We start from the raw sequence: 23,019 nt of genomic DNA on the forward strand, positions 1-23,019 counted from the left end.
GCTCATTCAATAGTGGTAACTGCACCTCTCTCCAAGTCTATGGCCTTATACTCTGTGATCCTTCCTGGAAAGGAGGAGAAAGCCTTGAACCTTTTTGGCAAGAAATGTTATGCCAACTGGCACAGCTATTTCCGACGCCATTTTGCAGCATGCATATCCAGAGTATGGTATGCCAGTATTTTTGCCTACTTTCCTCAGTACACAAAAGAACAATTTCTGCCCAGTGTGGTGGATGCCAAGAAGGTGGTGCTGGATCAGTTGGAGTTAGCAGCTACAACACAGCTTCTGGCGTTCTAGTGGACGTTGTGTTTGGGGGCGTGGCTAACCGGCCTGTAGAACAGACGTGCTGTTCAAGAGCTCTCCTGTAAGATCCGGTGAAAAGCGTTCCTTTGCAAGGCAAAACGCAGAGAAAGTGTGGAAAATGACCCCCAAGTGCTTGGCTACATGAACAGAACACTCGCTGCCAGTTCCAATAGAGAACATAGCAGAGAAATCCAGCAGAAGAGCCCGACACAGATGCGGTGAGGAGCCCTCAAAATGGCTCCTGTCTGCTCCGTTTCACCACGGAAGAAGAAACAATTGTCAACTGACTGCCGGAGCCTCGGCGAACCTGAGAAACAGCCTGCAAGTGGTCTGCGGTAGGCCAGGTGTGGCCCGACGAGCGACGGAAGGCAGTAAGCCCCCGCTAGCGCTGCCGCAGCCAAAACAGAATCTGCAGAGTGCGCAAAGAAAACACTACACGGCAGGGATAAACCAGCAGCAGCCGAAGCCGCAGCAGCGTCCCCAGCTCTCCCGCGTGACATTATCTACATTAACTTCTTATGCAGAGACAGATGTCCAGGCTGCGCCGCTCACCCTCCGGGCACACCTAGCTACTCCTATCCCAACTGCCCGCAGTGACGCCCAGTGTCCCTGGCCAGAAACAGCTTGGAGAGCCACTCACCTGGTGAGCAGCTCCAAGTTCTATTAAAGTGCCAGAGGCCCCTCCTGATAAAAGACATAGAAGCGCAGATACAACGTGGCTTATACTTGATACGGGTCTAAAGACCTTCCAGACACGCTGCAAACAGCAGCAGCCAACTGGAAGGGGGCGGGGGGAAGGAAAAATTAATTGTTGCACTACAGTGCCCCCAGGCACAGCAGCCCAGATAAAAGTGAAGTCCAAAAAAAAGTACAGATAAGCAGCAGAAAAGGAGAGATGCTAATAAAAAGCCTAGATTGCTGCACACTATAAATTATGAAGGGACCATGAGCTCTACAAAGCACCTGAAGTGATACAAGATATCATAAACCCGGAAGAAGTGGAGATCCATCAGCTCCAGAGGTTATGACCGTGGGTCAGGAAGGGAGGAAACAACATCATAGACAACACATTCCCCCAATCAGCCCACAAAAGAACTAGACACCTCGGAATGACACCTAATGGATAAGGCATCTAAAACCAAGCCACAGCAAACAAGTCCGCGACCCAACACCAAGGCGACCAATATTCCCCAGCCCGCCAGGAGCCCATATATACTGCCACCATAAGACAGAAGCACAGGATCCAGCGGAAGGTGGAACATAACTGAGTACAAGCCCCCCCCCACCCCCAGCACTAAGAACCCCCACAACAGATCCGACTATCACAATAGCGCTAACCAAAGGCCTCTCCAGACTCAGAGTGGGCACACAAAATCCCAAATGTCGGAAGGGAAGAAAAAGACAGCGGCATAATCCAAACAAGCAACAATTGATACTGATGCAAAGAAAAGCGAACCCAGATCAGACCCCACACAACAATTGGAATAACCCGAGAGTAACGCTCCCGATACTCGACGGGCCGAAGATGAAAACAAGATATTAGAAGAAATTGCAGCCATGCGTACCTCTATGGAAACCCACATAGGGCAGATAAATTGTGACGTGAACCTCCTACGCCATGACATGCACAACCTCGCCAACAGAGTGGGAGCAACGGAACAAAAACTAGAAGACACGGTATCCACAACCAAAGAACTCAAAGAGACAGTACAGGAGCTGACAGCCAAACTCAAGATGCTGCAAGAAAGAGCAGAAGATGCTGAAGGAAGGGCGCATAGAGCAATATTAGGATACTAAGATTACCAGAAGGCTCTGAAAGAAGGGATCCCACAGAGTACATTGAAGAGCTACTCCTCCAAAAGATAGGGGCTCGCCCTCCTGTCAGAAGGTTTCACAGTAGAAAGGGCCCATCGCGCCCTCAAAAGAAAGCCTCACCCAGGAGCCCTGCTGATGCCAATTATTGCTAAAATCCTTAATTATCGTGCCAAAGAGAGAATTATAGCTTTCCCCAGAACGGGTGTCAGGATCCACAGAGACTCAGCAACATTGGCAATATATCCAGACTACACCTTCTGTCTTTTTTTGTCTTTTTATCATACAGGTACTCTGTCCTCAGGCGTCACACTCTTCCCAACTTCTGACCCCCATGCCCTCTGCCTACGTTGCCTTGGCCCAGACCACGGTTGGCAAGCTTGTACAGCGTGCAACTCCCTGTCATCGAGGTCTCTGAAGAACAGGCTAACCCGGTGGAGGGAGCTCTTCCAGAAATCGACTCCAGAGGACCTGAAGGACTTCATCAAACTTCGATCCTTGCCCAAGGTAGAGCCTCTGTTCTCCACTGCACCCCACAAGGGAGACTCCTTCCCAAGGACTCGCCTGCGCGGGAGGGACTGCTCAGGTTCTTGTACCAGCACGTGCACTGAGGCTGCTCCAGATACCGGCCTACAGGCCAAGGGATCCTCGGATCCTCCCAGTGACAGTATTGAGGGACCGGAAGGTTCTTGTACCAGGTCTTCACCCGAGGGGCTATGTCCTTGTACCAGCATTATGTCCGAAGAGCCACACCCAAGTACGGCAATATGTCAGAGGGGGCACCTAAACGCAGCTCTACCGGCCTGGCCGAGGGTGTCATGCCTGCCAGGCCTAGGCCTGAAGAGCAGGGTAGGCCTCGCGATCCACACTCAAGAGTCCTGGAGGAGGCTGGGCCCAGCGAGCCGAGCAACACGGCACAGGCACGGGGAAGGGAGCTCGACAAAATGGCCGCCATGCCAGACATCAGCACCCGTCCGACGCCGCACCAGGAATGGGAGTTCGGCAAAGAACGAGCGTCAAGGTGGGACTGGCCTTAACCCGTTACGTGGCCTACAGCCGATCCTTCATTTGCGCATTGCAGGTTCCTGCTACGTCCATATGGGCAGGGTATGCAGCGCCTCCAGCAGCCACCCGCTACTCTGCCTATATCCCCTACAACCCCTCCAGCCTGTGAGGACAGTTTCTTTGAGAGGTTCCTGAGACTCATGAAGTCCCCTCGGATGGGGGTTATCCTCTCAGGGATGCCATCAGGGAAGTTCTCCCTCCAATGCTTCCAGCACCTCAGGCTCCTCCACCGGCGCCCCTGGCCCTGGTGCAGCCTTTGCCTCAGGCTCCGGCCCCCCAACCGATTCCTCAGGCGGTTCCGTACCAGCCTCCGGTCCCGGTACCCCAGCCTCCGGCTCCCGCTACTCCTCCACCGATACAGGATCCCTGTGACCCCCGGGACATGGACGATGAGGAGGACCTCAAGGCCTTCCGTGAATGTCTTGCAGGGCTGGCGGAGTACATGGGCCTTCCTCAACCCAAGGTTCAACAACCAGCAGAGGGGATCCTCACTGATGTCCTCACACAACGCCCCTCTGCTAAAATGGGAATTCCACTGCAGACCGATGTAGTTTCCCTCACCAAGAAGGGTTGGCTCGAGCTCCACTCTGTCCAGCCGGTCAATCGACATCTGGCCGCCAAGTACAGGCAAATGGAGGGGGGGGATACACTCTTGCTATTGGCCCATCCTCAGCTGCACTCCTCAGTGATTGCTGCGGCATCACTATATTCCCAGCCTCAGTCGTCCTCCGCCTCCTCCTCTGCAGCACTGCTAGGCAAGGAGAAGACCTTCAAGGCGTACAGGAAAAAGCTGTATTCCAACGCGTCCTTGCATCTTCGTCAGTCGAACGCCGATGCATGCTGGCGGCCACTAACCAGAGGTAATGGCGGGAAATTGCAGATTTCCTCCCAGAGCCAATCACGTTTCAAGGCGGGACTAGCTGAGGCCAAGCTGGTTGCGTAGGACATCATGGAGTACACAGTGGCCCACATCAACACCTCTGGACGTGCCATCTACATCGCCACGGACATCAGAAGAACAGCCTGGCTCCGTGCAACTAAATTCAACCCGAACGTCCAGGAATGCATATTAGACCTGCCGTTCGAGGGAGGTGACCTCTTCCACTCCACCACAGACGAGAAGCTGGACAAAAAGAAAAACAGCTCACAAACAGCCTAGTCTTTATTCATCCTGACGAAGGCCACGCCAAATCGTACACCCAGTCACAGCAGCGCTCCGACAAAGCGCATACATACGGAGGGTTCCTTGAGGCTTCCAAGAACGGAGGTCCAGGCAGCCGGACCGCTCGTCGACTCAACATCGGCGCAAGCAACAAAAAGGGGGGGGGGGGCGGCAAGGGCTTTTTCCAGTCCCTTTCCTCTGCAACAGCCTCAGAGGGACAGAAGGCATGACACGCCCCTGCGTGTCCACGTGTCTGCGATGGGGGGCAGGCAGACTCTCCATGCACATTTTTGGCACAAATATTTCACAGACCCCTGGATCCTCTCCATAGTATCCATGGGGTACCGTCTACCCATCCCAGCCTCTCCTCCCTCCTCCCCTCCACGCCCACAAGTTTGGACAGCAACTCTTTTAGGGGAGATCCGGTCGCTGGTCGAGATCCAGGCAGTGGAGGAAGCGAGGCTTGGGCTTTTACTTCAGGAGTTTCACCATTCAGAAAAAGAACCAGGCGGGCCTGAGAGTTGTGCTGGGCCTTTCTACCCTCAACCTCTCCCTATCTCTACAAAAATGCAAGATGGTTACGCCAGCTTTTGTAGCGGAGACATTGTGCAAAGGACACTGGATGTGCTCCCTGGATCTGAAGGACACGTACTTACATGTCCAGATTTGGCAGCCCCACCGTTCCTTTCTACGCTTCAGGATCATGGGCTTCCATTTCCAATACAAGGTGCTTCCTTTTGGCCTCAACTCGGCTCCCAGGGTCTTTACCAGACTCATGAATCCAGTGCCTGCCTTCCTCTGGGCTCAGGGCCTCCACAGCTACCCATACCTAGACGACTGGCTTGTCAGGGCTAAATCTCCATAAGCGGTGCACCACACTTCCCATGCTCTTATGAACACACTGTACGATCTGGGCTTTTCTCTCAATCTCAGGAAGTCGCAGCTGCAGCCCACGCAGACTCTGAGTTTCTTGGGTCTCATATGGGACACGTGCTCCGAGAAGGTGTTTCCGTCGGAGGACAAGATCACAGCATCAAGAGGGCCACGACTCACTTCCTCAGCAGATAGGTGACCCCGGCCTGGTGGTACCAGCATCTCCTGGGTCTCTTGGCAGCGGCCCTATTAGCCGTTACCCACACAAGACTCAGGATGAGGAGGATACCGCTGCACTTAGCGGCATCAGGGAACCAGGAACGGGGCTCTCACTCCTAGATGATGAATGTTCCTCCATCTCTCCTCCTGACCTCACATGGTGATCCATGGAGTGCAACCTATGGATGGGCAAGCCCTTCCGGCCTCTCACCCCGCAGGTCACCATCACCACGGACTCCTCTCTCGAGGGATGGTGAGCCACCCTGGACGAGCTCTCGGTCCACGGCACCTGGACCTGGCAGGAGCAGATGTACCACATCAATTGGTTGGAGCTGAACGCCATCTGGCTAGCGCTCAGAGCATTCCTTCCACTTATTAAGGGCAAAGGTTTTATTTTTTTAATTTTTTTTTAAATTTTAATTAACACACCAAACATTACAACAAAGGGCAAAGTTGTCCTCATCCAGACAGACAACTCGACCAGCATGTACTATGTCAACAAACAGGGAGGCACCAGATCCCCTCCACTGTGCAGACTGGCAATCAGCATGTGGGAGTGGGCCCTGGAAAAAGACATCTACCTCACAGCAGTCCACCTCCCGGGGGAATCCAACCTGGAGGTGGACAGGCTCAGCAGGTTGGGAGCTGACAATTACGACTTGCAGCTAAACAGCTAAGCGACCTTGTTAGTCAGGAGATCTTCAGCAGAGGGGGTCTCCCTTAGGTGGATCTCTTTGCCACCTGGCACAACAGGAAGTGGCAACAGTTCGCCTCCTGTTAGGGACAGGACCGCATTTCGGATTCAGTGGAACGGCATGACCGCATACACCTTCCCACCCACACCACTGATTCACAGAGTGATTTGCAAGATCAAGGAGTCTCGCCAGCTCTTCATCATCCTAATAGCTCCATGGTGGCCAGCCAGGCCATGGTTCTCAGAGCTGCTCAGCCTCTTGGAGATGTTTCCGATTCATCTGCCGACGGGCCCCGCACATCTTCTGGCGCAGCAAGGGGGCAGAGTCATCCACCCGGCGCCTCAGATCTTAGCCCTCACAGCGTGGTACCTGAGCAGGTAAGGCTACAGCACCTCAGCCTCTCCCAGGCTAATCTAGAGCTCATACAGCGCGCAAGGAGCAAGGCTACCAGGGCCCAGTATAAATGTGAATGAACAAAGTTCTGCCATTGGGCGGACTCCAAGTAAATCGACCCCCCGGCATGTACCTTGGACGACGTGCTGTCCTCCTCGGCGCACCTCGCCCATTCAGGCGTGCAGGTAAACACATGCCGCACTTACCTCTCAGCCATCACGGTATACAGGAACTCGGGGGCGAAGGGGGATCTTCTCCTCCTCCAACCGGCTTCTCAAGAAACATTTGACGGGACTCGCAAGACTCTACCCGCCCATCAAGAGGCCACACCCCGTGTGGGATCTGAACATAGTCTTGAGTGCCCTGGCGCACAAACCGTTCGAGCCAGTGGCGTCCGCGGATGTTAGGTTGGTCACCATTAAGACAGCCTTACTAGTCGGCCTCAACTCGGCTTGCAGAGTCAGCGAAATCCAGGCGCTGGCCGCCTCAGAACCATATACTACCTTTCATAAGGACAAAGTAGTACTGCATTCCTACCTAAGGTGCCATCTGCTTTCCATCTAAACTAGGAAATAGTACTCCCCATGTTTTTTGCCGATCCTAAGGATGAGGCACAGAGAGTTCTGCACTGCCTAGATGTCAGGCGTGCCTTGAAATTCTACCTTGACAGGACCAAGGACTTCTGCAAGTATTTGTCACTTTTGGAGGTGCAAGACCAGGCTATCAGGCCTCCAAGGCCTCCATATCCCGCTGGATGGTCTCTGCCATCAAAGAAGCATACGAGGGGCAGCACAAGCCGCTTCCGGCAAACATGCACGCACACGCAGTCAGGGGCAAGACAACGGCCATCGCCTTCCAGCGCCATGTCCTTTGGCAAGTTATAAGCAGGGCGGCCACCTGGGCCACTCCCTCGGCTTTCTGCAAGCACTACTGATTGTATGCCAGCTCTAGATCTGACGTGGCGTTCGGACAGGTGGTTCTTAGGAACCTGTATCCTTAAGGAGGGTCTCCTCTCCACCCTTGGGCTACATTCAGTTGTAATCGCCCATGCAGTATGGAGGAAAGAGGACAGGCTGTAAGAGTAATTATAAGTTACTCACCGTAGTGACTAACATACTCTTAGTTCTTAGTCCCCTTTCCTCCATATGTACCTCCATCCTCCCCCCTAATAAAACTGGTGTTATTAGTCAATGTTAAATCTATTGTCGACGCCTCTATGGGGACTGAGGTATGGCACCGGAGGGCGGAGTCAGGGCCGCACATGCTCCGAGGGCAGCGCCCCCGCGCGCCTCTAAATTCAGGGGGAAGAAGGTTTTTTTGGTGAAAAAGGTTGTCTCCCGTCCCTTGGAAGGGACGCCAATGCATTATGTAGGAAAGGGGACTAAGGACTAAGAGTACGATAGTCACTACAGTGAGTAACTTATCATTACTTACGCAGGAAAGCCATCCAGATCGCTCTGTTACAGGAAACCCACCTGATGCCCGACAAACAAGCACACCTATTTAGCAAATGGAGAGGCAAAGGGTACGGCTCTGCATACTCTAACTACGCAAGGGGAGTACTCGTATGAATTGCCCATGGAGTACCACATCGGAAGCTACACACGTATTCTGACACAGAAGGGAGAGTGATTCTATGGCATGGATACATAGACAGAAAAGAGTTTTGCATAATCAACACGTATTCACCCAATCAGAACGCAAAAACGTATATCCTACCCTGTCCTCGTATAGAGGCGCCCACTGGATTTGGGGAGGAGATTTCAATTGCATATTAGACCCAGCCCTAGATAGGTTGGTTTTCATCACAATGGCCTCTATCCCCCACCCCCGTAACCCCTCCTGTCCAAAGCACTGATAACTCTAGCACGAGAACTAGAACTTCAAGAAATATGGCGATGGCTGCCTCAGTCCAAGCAGGAATGCTCATTCTATTCAAACGTGCATAAAATATATACAAGAATAGACTGTCTTCATGGGGAAGGAACACCTGGGAAGCATTGTTGAAGCCACATATGAAGGCAGGGCTCTGTCGGATCACTCACCCAGGATAGTACAGTGGGTCCTGACAGACTGCCCAGCACCAATCCCCACATGGAAGTCAAGAGCGGATTCACTACGAGACACCAGTTTCAAGGAAGACCTGAGACTCCACAATCTGGGATGTGTAGACAGCACGCAAACTGTGTGGGACGCATACAAGGTGGTCAAACGGGGAGCGGCAATAGCCAAAGCAGGAGGTGTCCAGAAAGACCTAGAAAACCAGATATCTGCATCCAGGGATGAGATCAAAGAACTGGAGAAGAGAAACTTATCTGAAGAAGACAAGGAAGGTACCTAATGGCTCTAGGACAAAAATGCATGGAACAGTGAGAGAAATTCGACAAATTCTGCTTTGCAAGATGCACAGAAAAAATACACGGGCGAGGTGACAAGCCGGGCAGACTCTTGGCCTGGCTGATTCGTGGCAAGGACGCCAGAGAAGAAGCAGTTAAAATAGCAGACGAATGCAGACACATATGGCGATCACAAACAGAGATTAATTATGCTTTCAGAGACTTTTACAGTAAGCTATACGACGAAAGCACGCAATCCAAAAACACAGAAATAAAGTAAATCTTATAGGACATCGGACGCCCCACATTAACGACCGAGCAACGGGAAACACTAGATGGCCCCCTCTCATTGGAAGAAATACAAGGAATCATCAACTTGTTACCTACTGGGAAAACGCCAGGCAGCGACAGACTCCTGTTGGAATTTTATAAAGAATACAAAGACATATTAGCCCCACAACTACTTCAAGTCCTACAAGAAGCATACGAAATGGGGGTCCTCCCAGACTCGATGGAACAAGCCCTGATACTTCCAATCCTGAAACCAGACAAAGACAAGACACATGTGAATCCTATCTACCAATCGCGCTGATGAACCAGGACACCAAGATGCTCACAGCGATTATAGCAGAACGGCTCAAAAGAATGATAACCACACTGGTCCATCCAGACCAGGCAGGATATGTCCTGGGCAGGGCCACAAAAGCAAACCTAAGGAGTCTCCAGGCAGTCATAGATAGGTCACATGCCATCCCGGAAGGCTGCGTGATGCAGCACTAGACGCCATTAAGGCATTCGACTCTGTGCAGGGGGAATGGCTGTTAGCCACCCTAGAACACTTCAGGATAGGACAGGAGTTTATGAGGTGGATTTGCATTCTCTATGCCAGACCATCACCAAGAGTATGCACAGGAAAGCACATCTCTGACCCATTCACAATCCGCAGAGGTACCAAACAAGGCTGCCCTCTCTCGCCCCTATTGTAAATTTTAGCACTAGAGCCCCTGGCGATCTATATGAGAAACTAATTCATGGACTCAGGTCTGCAAATAGACGAGACCACTCACATAATTTCCCTTTACGCAGACGATATGTTGTTATACATGAAGAGCCCAGAAGACAATCTAGGAACATACTTTCAACAATCAGGAATGTTCATAAACAAGAGCAAATCCTGCTCGTTTCCCCTAGCTGGATGGGCAGATAAATCGGAAGATCAACTTCCCTGTCTCGATCTCGAAAGGAAACCATATACATTTTGTTAACTAGGCATAAACATATGCCACGACATAGATGACATCTATAACACCAACACGCTGAGAGCAAAGAAAGGCCTGGAAGCATCCGTGAAATTCCTGGGGAAAAAACTCCCTCTGTCAGTAATGGGACAAATATCACTGATAAAAATGGTTGCCCCCCCAGACTACTCTACCACTTAATAAATGTATCCTAGCTTAAACCAAAGTCATTCTTCGAAGACCTAAATTCACTTCTAACCAGTTTCATATGCGGCAAAGGCCAGAAGAGAGTAGCCCTGGAAGTACTATGTAGAGACTACAGAGAAGGTGGAGTGCGTCTCCCACATTTTGAACTATACTATTTAGCAGGACAACTACAACACGTGGCAGGTTGGCTGGCTGATACGGAAACAATAGAACATGCTCTGCTGAGTGCCACTGTGTCTCCATATCTCCTCAAAGAAGTGCTGTGGCTTAGGAAAAATCTAATAACACAACCACCGATGCTCCTACAGCTGGGCCTACAAATATGGGGCTGAAAGAAGAGAATGCTGACGGCAGATGAACCATATTCCCATCCCCCAAATATCACTGGCATCTCTAAATGGATCTAGCAGAGAGCATCTTAAACAAAGCAGAAACTGCTAGGAGACTAATCACAATAGGAGACCTGGCCCCCGATGGGACGCTACTAGAATTTCAAGTCCTGACCGAATCCCATGACCTGCACCATGGTCAATATATAAACTGTGCAAGACTCGCCAAACACCTAAAGACCAGATGGCCATCCCCGACGATCGTGCAAACCGAAGACCCAGTGCTAGGAGTGCTATATGATGTAACTGAAGGAGGACTCATGATATCTAGGATATATCAAACCCTCCTGGAAGCAGTACCTAAAGACACTATCAAAGAGAAACGGACATGGGAAACCGAAATAGGCAGAGAAATTACAGATAAAGAATGGACCAAAGCGAAAATATACCCTAAGAAAGTGTCAAGGAACGCCATATTGAAACAGCTACAATTCTGCGTACTCCATAGAGCGTATCTGACACCGAAAAGGATATCGCGCTTTCCAGGAGCAGGTATACAAAGCTGGCCAAAGTACGGCAAAGAGAACGCAGACATAGGTCATACGTTCTGGCTCTGGCCACCAATCCAAACCTACTGGCAGGAGATAAAAGTCTGCGAACACACAGGATAACAGGACAAAACTGGACCATCGAAAGTTGCCTCATTGGTCTTTATAAATACCCAAATAAAAATAGAGCAATTAAGAGGATGATAGACCTAGCATGGACACTAGCCAAACGGCGAATCGCAATGAAATGGAAATCCAAAGATGAACCAAGCTTAGACACATGGTGGAAAGATCTGAAGATATGGTCTACAGCAGAAACAGCATTGTGGTACGAAGCATTGGGAAGAGAAGGGAACAAAAGCTCAAAAGACATTACAACATGGAACACACTGGTACAAGAAATATTCACCTCGCCAGATGATAAACCCCCCAGAACAATATCCCTGGATAATGACATATACATAGAATACCCGAAAACGGCAAAGCACCCATGGAACACTAACATTTATCTGCCTTAAAAGACAATCTGACCTAAGGAACTTGCGACAGCAAAAATTCGACCCTTGTGACACGGTTACTGTTTGAAGTTGGGGTTAGGGAGAGGGGATGGAAATAGCAAATCTACTGGTTCAAAATGCCATGCAAAACTTATTGAAGCTTCAAATTATATTTGTAAAACCTAATAAAAACGTGTGTGTGTTGGAAAAGATTCTCAGACCTCTGTTGGATGGATTAAAGCAGTTAAACTCTACTTCTGTTTACATCCTTGTCGGAATCTGGTCTATACAGAAACCTAGTAACCCAATGGGTCTCTTTTGATTGGGAGATTTTCGTCCTGAGAGCACTGCACGCGTAGGATAGTCTGAAAATGGGTGCAGAGGCTTGTACGAAAAGTTGGGAGGTACACAGTCTGGTCCTTCCCCAAAGCACAAACCATTAATTGAAATCAATATATATGCCAAGAGACTGGACCTTCCTCCCACACATAGCCCCAAAACAGTAAGTTCTACCTGTATTGAACCTAAAGTCTGCTTTTCTTTCTCTTTTGCGGTCCATGGATCAGGAAAACTGACTGGAGACGTGCTGCTCAGATGCATAAAATAACAGAATCGCATGACAAACAAACAAATAACTCGAGGACCTACCCCAGGCGGCATGAGGATACAGCTAATATGAATAGTGTCCAGGTGGGAGAGTATAATCCCAGGTTACTAGTCAATTGAAACTCTAAAGTTACATCAAAACAAATATCCAGGGAGTCTTCAATCCATGTCCATTGTTCCAAGTCATTGTATTTCAAGATCACTCCCCCAAAAGAGAGCTCCCCAAAACAGAACGAAAGGTTCCAAAACCACATTTTTCAGGGAACAAACTGACGAGGCAATCCCGAAAAAGACAGAGTCAGTACACAGAGGATAATAAATGTCCGCAAACAATACCAAAAAGGATGATCCAGGCAAAAACACCAAGAAACGCAGGTCAAGGTCAAAACACAAAGTTACAAAATAGGAGGATACTCACAGGAAAGCTCCAATGTTTGTTCAGAAGCATTGCTAGATCTCCCGCAAATGCTTTCATAGCGGAGATAGTGGCCTTCAGAATTTTGCGACGCCAGAATGTGTGAATGTCTTCTGCATAATGACTTAATCACATTAAATTTTGTGAATGTATTTTCTCCCGGGAAATGTAATCTGGGAGCATCATCTTTGGCCTAAGCCCCATGCTGCCGCCACCTCATGTGCTGTGTACGAAGGCCCTGACAATCCTTACTAAGTTCAAAATGGATACCTTAACAGCCAAGTCAATTGCTGAAGTTTCCAGGCATACCCACCTAGCTACACCTCCATTTGCACTGAAAAGTGACCATCCCTTATTTTCTAACCAAGAAGAGGCAGAAAGGAATCAAAGCACTCTTCTAATGGATTGTGTCCTCCCACGGATTTCTTATCTTAAATATAAGTTCCCGCTCTGCACAGCTCTCAAACATTTTCTCCCTGCAAGATGGCGCTGTACAACCTGGCGTTGTTGACCCGTGAGTCGTTGGCTTCGGGCCAGACAAGACGTCGATGTTGGTATGAATAGAGAGCACAGCGCCCTGTGGCCCCATTTCCTTTTTTCTTCATGCCCAGCACGCTACTCTGGAATAATTTGACACCTCAGTGAATTTTCTTACACACTTTCAAATATTTTCAAAATCTTTCCAAATTCTTTTTCTCATAGACGATATCGAATTCAAAGCCTTTGGGTTGTAAGAAGTGTTGTGACTAAACTAAAATGCCACTTAATAAATCCTCACAGAATTTGTTTATGGTGCCTCTGTGTCTTATCATGTAGTTGCAGATTGACTCTGAAAGCCCTAAAAAAGTGAGCCTCCAAAAGGACCCTGTGTAGTTTGATCTCAAAGTCGCCTAGTTCGACGCCGTCGAAGCAAAAACCTTACGATGGAAAAGACTCTGCGGTCAAGAAATCACTGAAAATGGAGAAGAAACGGTACAAAAAGCACCGTAAGAGGTCCCATTCGAGTGTCTGTCATGCCATTTTCCAGACTGGTGCTGTATTACCACATACACATGGGCACGTCGGGTGGTTTCTCAGGGATACTGCCTTCCCTTTTTAAAGCGCCCACCAGGGTGTCCCCCTTCTTCCAGGCCACTTCTTGTTCCAGATCCACTGCTCTGGAAAAAGGTTTCCTCTCTTCTGGGAAAGGAGCAAGGGGTGGTATTCCCTTTATTTTTTGGTCGCAAACAAGGACAGAGGTCTGCGATCCATCTTGGACCTGAGACGCTTGAACAAGTTCCTCAGGAAGGACAAGTTCAAGATGATAACACTTGCAGATTCTCCATGCCCTGGAAATTCAGGATTGGTTGGTGCCACTCGACCTACAGGATGCTTACTTTCATTTGCCAATCAACCCTAAGCACAGGTAATACTCATTACCAGTTACAATTTATGCCTTTCGGGTTTACCTTCGCCCAAAGGGTTTTCAACAAGCTGTTGACGGTAGGGGCAGCCAGTCTCAGGAAAGGAGGGATTTATGTCTTTCCTTACCTCGACGATTGATTAATCAGGTTAGGGTCTCTGGATCAAGCTCTGGATCACCTGAATCGCACCTGCCACCTTCTCCACAGACTGGGCTTCTCCCTCAATGTAAAGAAGTCTCAACTGACACCTTTGCAACTGCTACAATTAATTGGCACGGGTTTTGTAATCTCCCTTGGGCAAGGCTTTCCTTCCTGAGAGGGCTTTACACATCCAACGGATGGTCTACAGGTTTCAAAATGGCCACTATCTGCCTGCCCTAGACTTCCTACGGTTCCCAGTCTCATGGCATGCAGCATTTTTCTGGTGACAGAGGCCCGGTTGAGAATCAGATAGCTCCAATGGCCCCCCAGATCTCAATGGTCACAGTTCTCCGGCAGTATGACAGACTTGATTGGTATCAGGTAAAAAAATTGCGGCAAAAATGTCACGGTAAAAAAAAATCACGGCAAAAATGTCACGGTAAAAAAAAATCACGCCAATAATGCTGTGGTTTGACCCGGTAAAGGAATGCCCCATTATACCATTTAAGGGGGCCCGCTCCCCTTAAATGGTATAATATGTCCGGGGGTCGCGGGGGTGTCCCCCGCATCCTTTACATGGATTGCGGCGCAAAAAACACAGCATTTTTGCCGCAATATTTTGTAATCACAGCAATTTTTGCTGCGATTATATCACAATGAACCACTTGATTCAAGTCTAAAGAAGAGTTGTGTGGGATCTCCTGTTGTGGTCTCGCAGGGAGCACGTTATGGCGGGAGAACCCTTTTGACAACCGTGGGCGGAATTGACAGTGGTTATGGATATGTCCCTGGTGGGGCTGCGTTGCTCACCTCAATGAGCTGGCAGTGAGTGGGCTGTGGTCCTTGGCAGAGACAAGATTGTGCATCAACCTGTTAGAGCTGAGGGCAATCAGACTGGCGATGACAGCTTTTCTGCCCTTTCTACAGGGGGAAGACTGTCTTGATCATGATGGACAACAAAGTAGCCATGCACTACATCAACAAGAGATGCAGTGTAGGGTCACTCTCCCTGTGCAGAGGCGCGGTGCAGCTCTGGGCGTTACAGAAGATCCCCCTGTCTGCATTTCAACCAGCTGGGAAAGAGAATGTGACGGCAGATGCCCTGAGCTGGCCGGGCTCGGTCCCCCATAAGTGGGAGATGTGCTAGGAAGCCCTTCTGGAGATCTTCGCCCTCTAGGGAACCCCCAGGAGGTTCTGTTTGCGTCCAGTGGAAGTGCGAACCTTCCTGTTTTAGGGAATTTCCCCTTGAGTGGAGCACTCAGGGATGCATTTCTGGTGGACTTTAACTTGTATGCATTCCCATTGATTCCTGTCATTCCTCAAGTGATCAGGGGGTTGAAGCGATGGTTCCATGTCATCGGTTATTTATTTTTTTTGGGTGGGGGGGTACCCCCCCTAACACTCCTCCCACACTTATTTTTTGCCATTGCCGACCCGCCCAAACCATTAACTGCCCTTTCCCACTCCCCCCTAAAAAAATGTATGAGCACATTCGATGGAATGTGCACTTTGAAAAGCCTGGGGATGAAAAGGCAGCCGATGAAAGGACGACGTACCGAAGCGATACATTGCGACCATGATCCGGATTGCCCCTAACTGGGCCAGGAGGACCGGGAACCCAGACCTTCTAGAAATGGCCACCTGTCCTCCACATGATGGTCTTCCCCAGAGGCCAGACCTTCTTTCTCAGGAGAGGGGCCTGGTTCTTCACCCGAGAGTGCACACACTCAACCTGCACACCTGCTTTTTGAAAGGCTGAGATAAAGGGAGTGGGACCCCTTTCTATAAAACATCTCAAAGGTGCTGTTTTTTCTGCTTCATCTGGCAAGACATGGTCTTCAGGTCACCACCGTCAAGGGCTATTCTGCAGCGCTCTCTCTTTTTAAGCACGCACCCGAGCAGGGGTCGTATTTTGCGATCCTCTTGGTGGTCATATTTGAAAAAAACCTAACGATCACCTTCCTTTTGACCACTTTCATGGTGCCGTAATGGGATTTGTACCTTTTTGTTAACATTCCATATGGATTCTCAATTTAAGCTGATGCATTTGTGCCTTCATTTGAAGCTTTTTACATGGAAGACAGCCTTCTTGATCGCTATTTCTTCAGCTCGAAGGGTGAGCGAATTTCAGGCCTTGTTTTACAAGCCGCTTTTTCCCAAAGACAAGTTGACCCTTTGGATACGTCCTTCATTTCTTCCAATGGTGGTATCTGTGTTTCATTTGTCGCAGACAATTTGTTTGCCAGCTTTCTACCCACCTCCTCACTCATCAAAGGAGAAACAAGCACTACATAGACTTTACCTGAAAAGGGCCATGAACATCTATATTGCTTCTGTATCACTTTAGGACCAACTATTCACTGGCTAGATTTGCCTGAAGATGGGCAAAGCGGTGACAAAGCTGACAGTTTCCAGATGGATTGTGCTTTGTGTCTCTGAGTTTTACACTAGAACAGGTAAACAAATGCATGAGGGCTTTAGGCTCACTCGACTAAGCTACCTCGGGTCTTCAAAGAGAGGTCCCTAAAGGATTTTTTTCTGGCTGCGACGTGGACTTCCATATGTTTGCAAAACAATATTGCCTAGATAACCTTTCCGCCAATGAGTATAATTTTGGATAAGCTGTCGTCCAACAGGTGGCGACATAGTTGCCACGGAGTTCGCAAAACTAGTTTGTCTTCTTTGTTCACTGTCTTTTGGCGGGCTTCTACCTAGAAGCCCTCCTCAAGGCGCCTGGGTGTCTAGGTGGGCTGAGTGTGAGGGAGGTCTGTAGTCACCCCCTGCACAGGGTATCCTAGGAAACCCAAGTTGCACTTTGTCATGATTGGCCAGGGTGGTTTTCCAGGCTGGACAACCCCCTGCTGGGAGATTGACAGCCAGGCTGTGTGAATGGGGGTTTTTCGCATAAAAGGCAGGCCTCTTGTGCTGGAAGTCAGAGAGTCGCCACTGGAACTACAAGGAACCGACGAGAAGTGAAGGAGAGGTTGACTGCTGCAACTACCCCGTACCGGGGAAGCCCTGCTGCAGTCCTGAGCTATCTACCCTTCAACGACTAAGAGGAGAGGCAGTCCGGAGTCGTCTTCCCTTGAACCTGGTGGGGATAACCAGCTCATCTTCGTCAGCCAGAGGTCGCCTTCGTGGTTGAAATCGCTGCATACTGCTGTAGTGGTCCGGATAGGCACCTGAAGACCCTCTCCTGTTTTTAAGGAGCGCACCTTTTATTCATTGTCGCTGCTGCCGACCTCATCCTTGTGTGGTGCGGACCCCCTCATCGTCCTTCTTCGTGCTGAAGCTGCAGGAAAGCATGGGTCTGTGGGAAACCAACAGGAACAACTGCCGTGGCACCAGCTTCGTTCTTTGAGAAAGGTGCTGTGTCCTGTTTGAGGAATTTTGGGTGAAATCCCTATCTTAAGGCTTGTCCTTACTTTTTCCTCCTTCATATAACTTTTGCTTCCGAACATTGACAATATCAAAGTACTTTTGGCAACGTTAAATCTTGAACTGTCCGACCGTGTGATCCTCGACAAAAGGCACCCGGTGTTATTTGACTTTGGCTCCAGCCCCTTGACTCTTGAATTCCTATCTACGTGTGCTCTTCGATTCTGTCTGCCTAACTGTTATATTGCCTGTGATTTTTGCCCCAACTCGCTCTGAGTATCTCGGTTGCTAAGTGTGTTTTTGCCCGGTAGCATTTCTTACCGCGGATACGCGTTTATCTATTAGACCGAACTGTCAAAAAGTGATCGCAATTGTATTCACAGTAACGTGTTCTGTTTTGTAACACCGGTCCATTCAAACACAGGGTACTTACCTCGAATAATACTGTACAAAGTGAATTGGTTAGTTGTAGTATATTTTACGTGTGGTTTTCGAATTAATAGAAGTGTTGTGTTGATAACAAATGGTATAGCAATAAATGTACTTATATTTTTTATCTAAAAACTTGAGTCAGTGTTTGCTTGAGTCACAGTAATTGTGGTCCCTTTGTGTAATCTCTGCTACTTCTCATATACTCTTGAGATTAGCCTGGCTGCTCCGCTACTGCTACCACTCTTACATAGTAGTACAGGCTTGTACCAAAGGTAAAACTTGTATTGCCACCTGTAGTCTTAATTGTGTGTAGTGGTCCCTAAGGGCACTGCACAGGATTCTGCCTAACACACGGTCCCCACTAATCTCAAAGAGCCCTGGGTCCTCCTTCTATAAACGCCAACTCTTGACCCCAACATCCCAATGAACTATTGTCCCATCACAACTGTCCCCGTCATATTCAACATTTGGGATAGAGCAGCCAATGTGCAGATTCAAAAACACTTAGAATCCAACAATCTCCTCGGCCTGCGTCGATCTGGTTTCCGTCCAGGCCATGGAACTGAATTAGCTCTCCTTGATTCAAAGATTCAAATGGAACAATACATCGACAACGGTAAACTTGCCCTCCTCCTCCTACTTGACCTCTCGGCCGCCTTCGACGTGGTGGACCACGAAACATTATGCCTTCACCTGGCATCAGCAGCTCACTTCACACCCAAGGCAATAACCTGGATCAAGTCGATTTTGTCCAACAGAACATTGAGAGTTTTCTCACCCTCATCCGACCCTGCTCCATTCACCTGCAGTGTTACCCAAGGTTCCTGCATCTCTCCCACGCTGTACAATATTTTTACAAAGCCCCTTTTCGACAGCCTTGATTCCATGGGTAGCTTATACACTATGCAGATGATGCCGAAATCCTCATTCCCATCACTGGTAACTATGATACCAATTCTATTGCTCTTGACTCTGTTTTGTTGTCATTAAGGCAGAGGGCATGCGTGGCCATCCAAGCCTGCATGCTTTGGTAGACAGAGCTCCTACTCGTTGGTTCTCACAACCGACTAAACAAATTGGACAAATCCTACGCTTCCTTCACGATAGATGGAAACTCCTTTCCAATCTCCAAAGCAGTAAAAACCCTGGGAGTATATCTAGATGCTTCCCTAACTCTAACTAAGCAGGTCAACACAATAGCCTCTTGCTCAGGCGAGGATTGCTTTTTAGGACTTTGCTTTGTCCTTTATGGCCATTTAAAATCACTGTGCCTGTTCTCCAGAGCCTCCTGCCCTTTGTTTTGGCCCTCCATCATGGCCGCCAAATTTTCACCTGGACTTGTTTTGTTTGTTTATTTGGTATAGCGCAAAACCAAACCCAAAGGGTAGCTGGGCACAGACAATAAAAGGATACTTGAGAACTTGGTTGCAGGAAAATACAGTTATACAGTTCAAATTAGAAACAAGGTGCATGTACAAGCAAGTGCGAAAATACAGTTAAAGCTAGTTGACCAGAAACCAATTAGTCTAGTTACAATCATCAAGGGTCTCTAGAGCAAATGGCAGTGGGGAGGTCGAGCTAAGTGTCATTGGAACGTATCCAGGTGAGGACGTTCCGCCTGAAGCTAGGGTAGGGTTGGTCCATTCTGAGATCAAGAGGGAGTCTGTTCCAAGTTTGAGCAGCTATGACCGGAAAACTGGAGCCGCCAGCTGTGCTCTTTTTGTATCTGGGCACCACTAAAGTATAGGCATTGGTCATTCTAGTGGGACGGTTTGAGGTTCTCTTGTTGACTCTGTTTATCAGGTAGGGGGGAGCTATTTTGTTAAGACATTTAGAGGTGAGGGAGAGGGTTTTGAGGGCAATCCTGTCTTTGATTTTTAGCCAATGGATATTTTTTCTGGAGGTGGAGATATGAGCTCTATTAGGAATATTTAAAGCTACTCTGATAGCGTTATTTTGGAGAGTTTCGAGTTTATCAAGTTAGATCCTGCATATAGGGCATTACAGTAATCCAGCTTGGATATGATGAGTGCATTTGCTAGTGTAATGCAGCTAGTTTCAGTTAGAAATGGTCTACATGCTCGGATCAATTTACAAGTATATGCAGTGGAAGATGCTAGTGAGTTAGTTTGTTTCTTGTAGGTGAGCGCTGAGTCGAGATAGACCCCGAGGGTTTTGACACCAGGCATCACTTTGTTGACATTATTGTCGATGTTGAATGAGGCATAGTTTGCGTCAAGTTTTTTGATGGCTTTAGAGATAGTATGATTTTTTCTGTCTCTAATATAGTGATTTGTCTGAAGCTAAATGGGTGGGGGGTGTTGGGCTGGTTTAGAGGAAACTGTTACTGAGGTGTAGACTCTGTTGGCAGGAGCAGGGAAGCTTTTTTATTGGCAATTTTGGTTTGGAGCAAGCTAATTTTACCCGCCAGGGCATTTTGTATATTAGTGCACCAGAGTTTATTTTTAGGAATGTTATCAGTCGGGGGTATGGGTGATTCCATTTCATGGAGGATGGAGAATAGTTCCTTTGTATCTTATTTAGCCTTAGATATTCTATCATTAAAGGTATTCCTTTTAGTGCTTATGATTTCCTTTTTATACTGTGTTTTCTAATGTGTTCCTGGCCTTGCCTGCTCCCCCTCCCTATTGGGTGCTCATGGCTTGTTAAGCCAATCACTGCAACCAAGAGGCAGGAGCCAGCCCATCCATACAAGGCCCACATCGAGGCCCTGTTTACCCCTGTCCACCACAGTACGTCCCCCATATGTGCGTGAGTGCCCCCTTTGCAGCCCCCTGGCCCCATGTGTCAGTGAGGGCCCCCTTTGCAGCCCCCTGCCCCCGTGTGTGCGTGAGTGCCCCCTTTGCAGCCCCCTGCCCCTGTGTGTGTGAGTGCCCACTTTGCAGCCCCCCGTGTGTGCGAGTGCCCCCTTTGCAGCCCCCCGTGTGTGCGAGTGCCCCCTTTGCAGCGCACTGCCCCCGTGTGTGTGTGCCCCCTTTGCAGCCCCCCATGTGTGCGAGAGTGCCCGCTTTGCAGCCCCCTGCCCCGTGTGTGCATGTGTGCCCCCTTTGCAGCCCCCCGTGTGCGCCTGATTGCCCCTTTGCAGCCCCTGTGTGCACGTGAGTGTCGCCTTTGCAGCCTCCAGCCCCCCATGTGCGCGGGTGCCGCCTTTGCAGCCCCTAGCCCCCCTGTGTGCCTGAGTGCCCCCTTTGCAGCCCCCTGCCCCCTGTGTGTGCATGAGTGCCCCCTTTGCAGCCCCCTTCCCCCATGTGTGTAATAAGCGCCCCCCTCCCACTCCCTTCGCCCTAACTGGTCTCTCTGCCCCTTCCTAACTCCCCTTCCCCCTGTGATTGTCTTGGGTGCCCCCTATTCCCTCAATCCTTTCCCTGCCTCCTGTCGAAGTCTGGCACTATCCCAATTGCCGTCAGGCATAGTAATCGTAGCTGCCTGACTGTCACTATTCCCCTCCTCCGCCCCTTCCCCCCTCTCCTTTATCCCCTCCTCTTGTCTTGCAGCCACTTTCCCCTCTCATAGCACTTACTCCTATCAGTTGTCTCTTGACCTCTGTTAGCAGCTCGTCTGTCCCCCTCTCCCTCCTTGTCCTCTCCTCCCACTCCCCCAGAACCCCTTAGACTACTCTGAATCGTCTGACCTTCTATGTCCTGTTTGTTTTCTCTCCTCCTCACTCTTCTCCACTCCCCCTCCTCCCCCTCCTCTTGTAACTCATGCACTACTACAATTGCCGTCAGGCATAGTAATGTTACAGCTAGTTTGTCTTCCCCTTCTCCCCCTAACTGTTTTTGCACTTGCGCAATCAGAAATGTTGCCATGCTGATTATGATAGTTCTATTTTTCACATTTAATTTGTTTTAAGGACTTGTATGAATGTAACTGTATTTTCCCATGTTCCTTCCCCATTGAAGCGCTTTGAAACACATTGTGTATAGGCGCTATACAAATAATCAATTCAATAAAAAACAAATTATACTGTTAAGATGGATTTCTAAACTCTGACCTGGTGGCCAGACGTGTAGGAGGCCACCCTAGTTTAGTGGAACAGGGGAACCTTCTGACCAACCACTCTAATGTACAGTAGCTTTGCCGGCGGTCAAGACTAAGTCTCAGGAGGGGTGAGAGTGGTCGGAAGCCCACATTGAGCACACACAGTAAAACGTCACAGATTATTCTTAGACAGATGTATCAAAAATAAATGTATTATAGGCCCTCATAATCAAAACACAAACCACAGTTATGAAGAAACAATACAACACACGATCATACACTACCTAACATATATACAATAATTAGCCTAAGGGTGATGATGGGGGGAGAAAATAACCACGACCTGTAACAGAAAGAGGTTAAATCAACACAGATATCAGTTTACTTAGTCCTTCATCAACAAAAAATGGCAACAAAGTCGAAGACTAAGGGAACATAGTTTCCCAGTAATGACAGCCTGAAGGATGTGTCGGTTTCCCTATAACAAATCAGCGAAAGCCCAGAGAAGCGCAGCTGAAGGCTGTGCTCCACTGGCAAAAGTCAGGTTAGGCACTCCAAACAAAAGCAAGACGTTTGAGGGGTTCACAAATGGGGGGAAAACTGCAGCTAAGGGAAATCTTTCCTAACACCTACTTTCATGTGCTGATTCATCGAAAGTTTCAAGATCCTGCCGTTTTGGTCTTTCATCTGCACCCAGGGGTTTCCCCAAGCTGCTGGCAGTGGTAGCAGCTCACCTCAGGAAGGAAGAGACATTCATGTCTTCCCCTGCCTTGACGACTGGCTCGTCTGAGCTCGCTCACCAGATTTAGTATCGGCGAACCTACTCCGCACGTGCACTCTTGTGCACAGCTTGGGCCTTTCACTGAACTTCCCTGTCCCTGTCTCTCTGATTCATTGGGGCAGTCTTGGAAACTCACCTGGGCAGGGATTTCCCACCCGAGGATCAAGTGGCAAGCATCTTTTGG

The 23,019-nt window shown here is 49.1% G+C and overlaps 1 protein-coding gene across 1 annotated transcript in view; it reads left to right on the forward strand.

Moving 5' to 3' along the window:
• RTTN (rotatin) overlaps positions 1-23,019 on the forward strand; it is a 2,784,523-nt gene that overhangs the window by 2,350,559 nt on the left and 410,945 nt on the right. The window lies entirely within an intron of this gene.

This window comes from Ambystoma mexicanum, chromosome 5q (genome assembly GCF_040938575.1).
Source record: "Ambystoma mexicanum isolate Mex_15411 chromosome 5q, UKY_AmexF1_1, whole genome shotgun sequence".
In the NCBI taxonomy this organism is placed as follows: Eukaryota; Metazoa; Chordata; class Amphibia; order Caudata; family Ambystomatidae; genus Ambystoma; species Ambystoma mexicanum.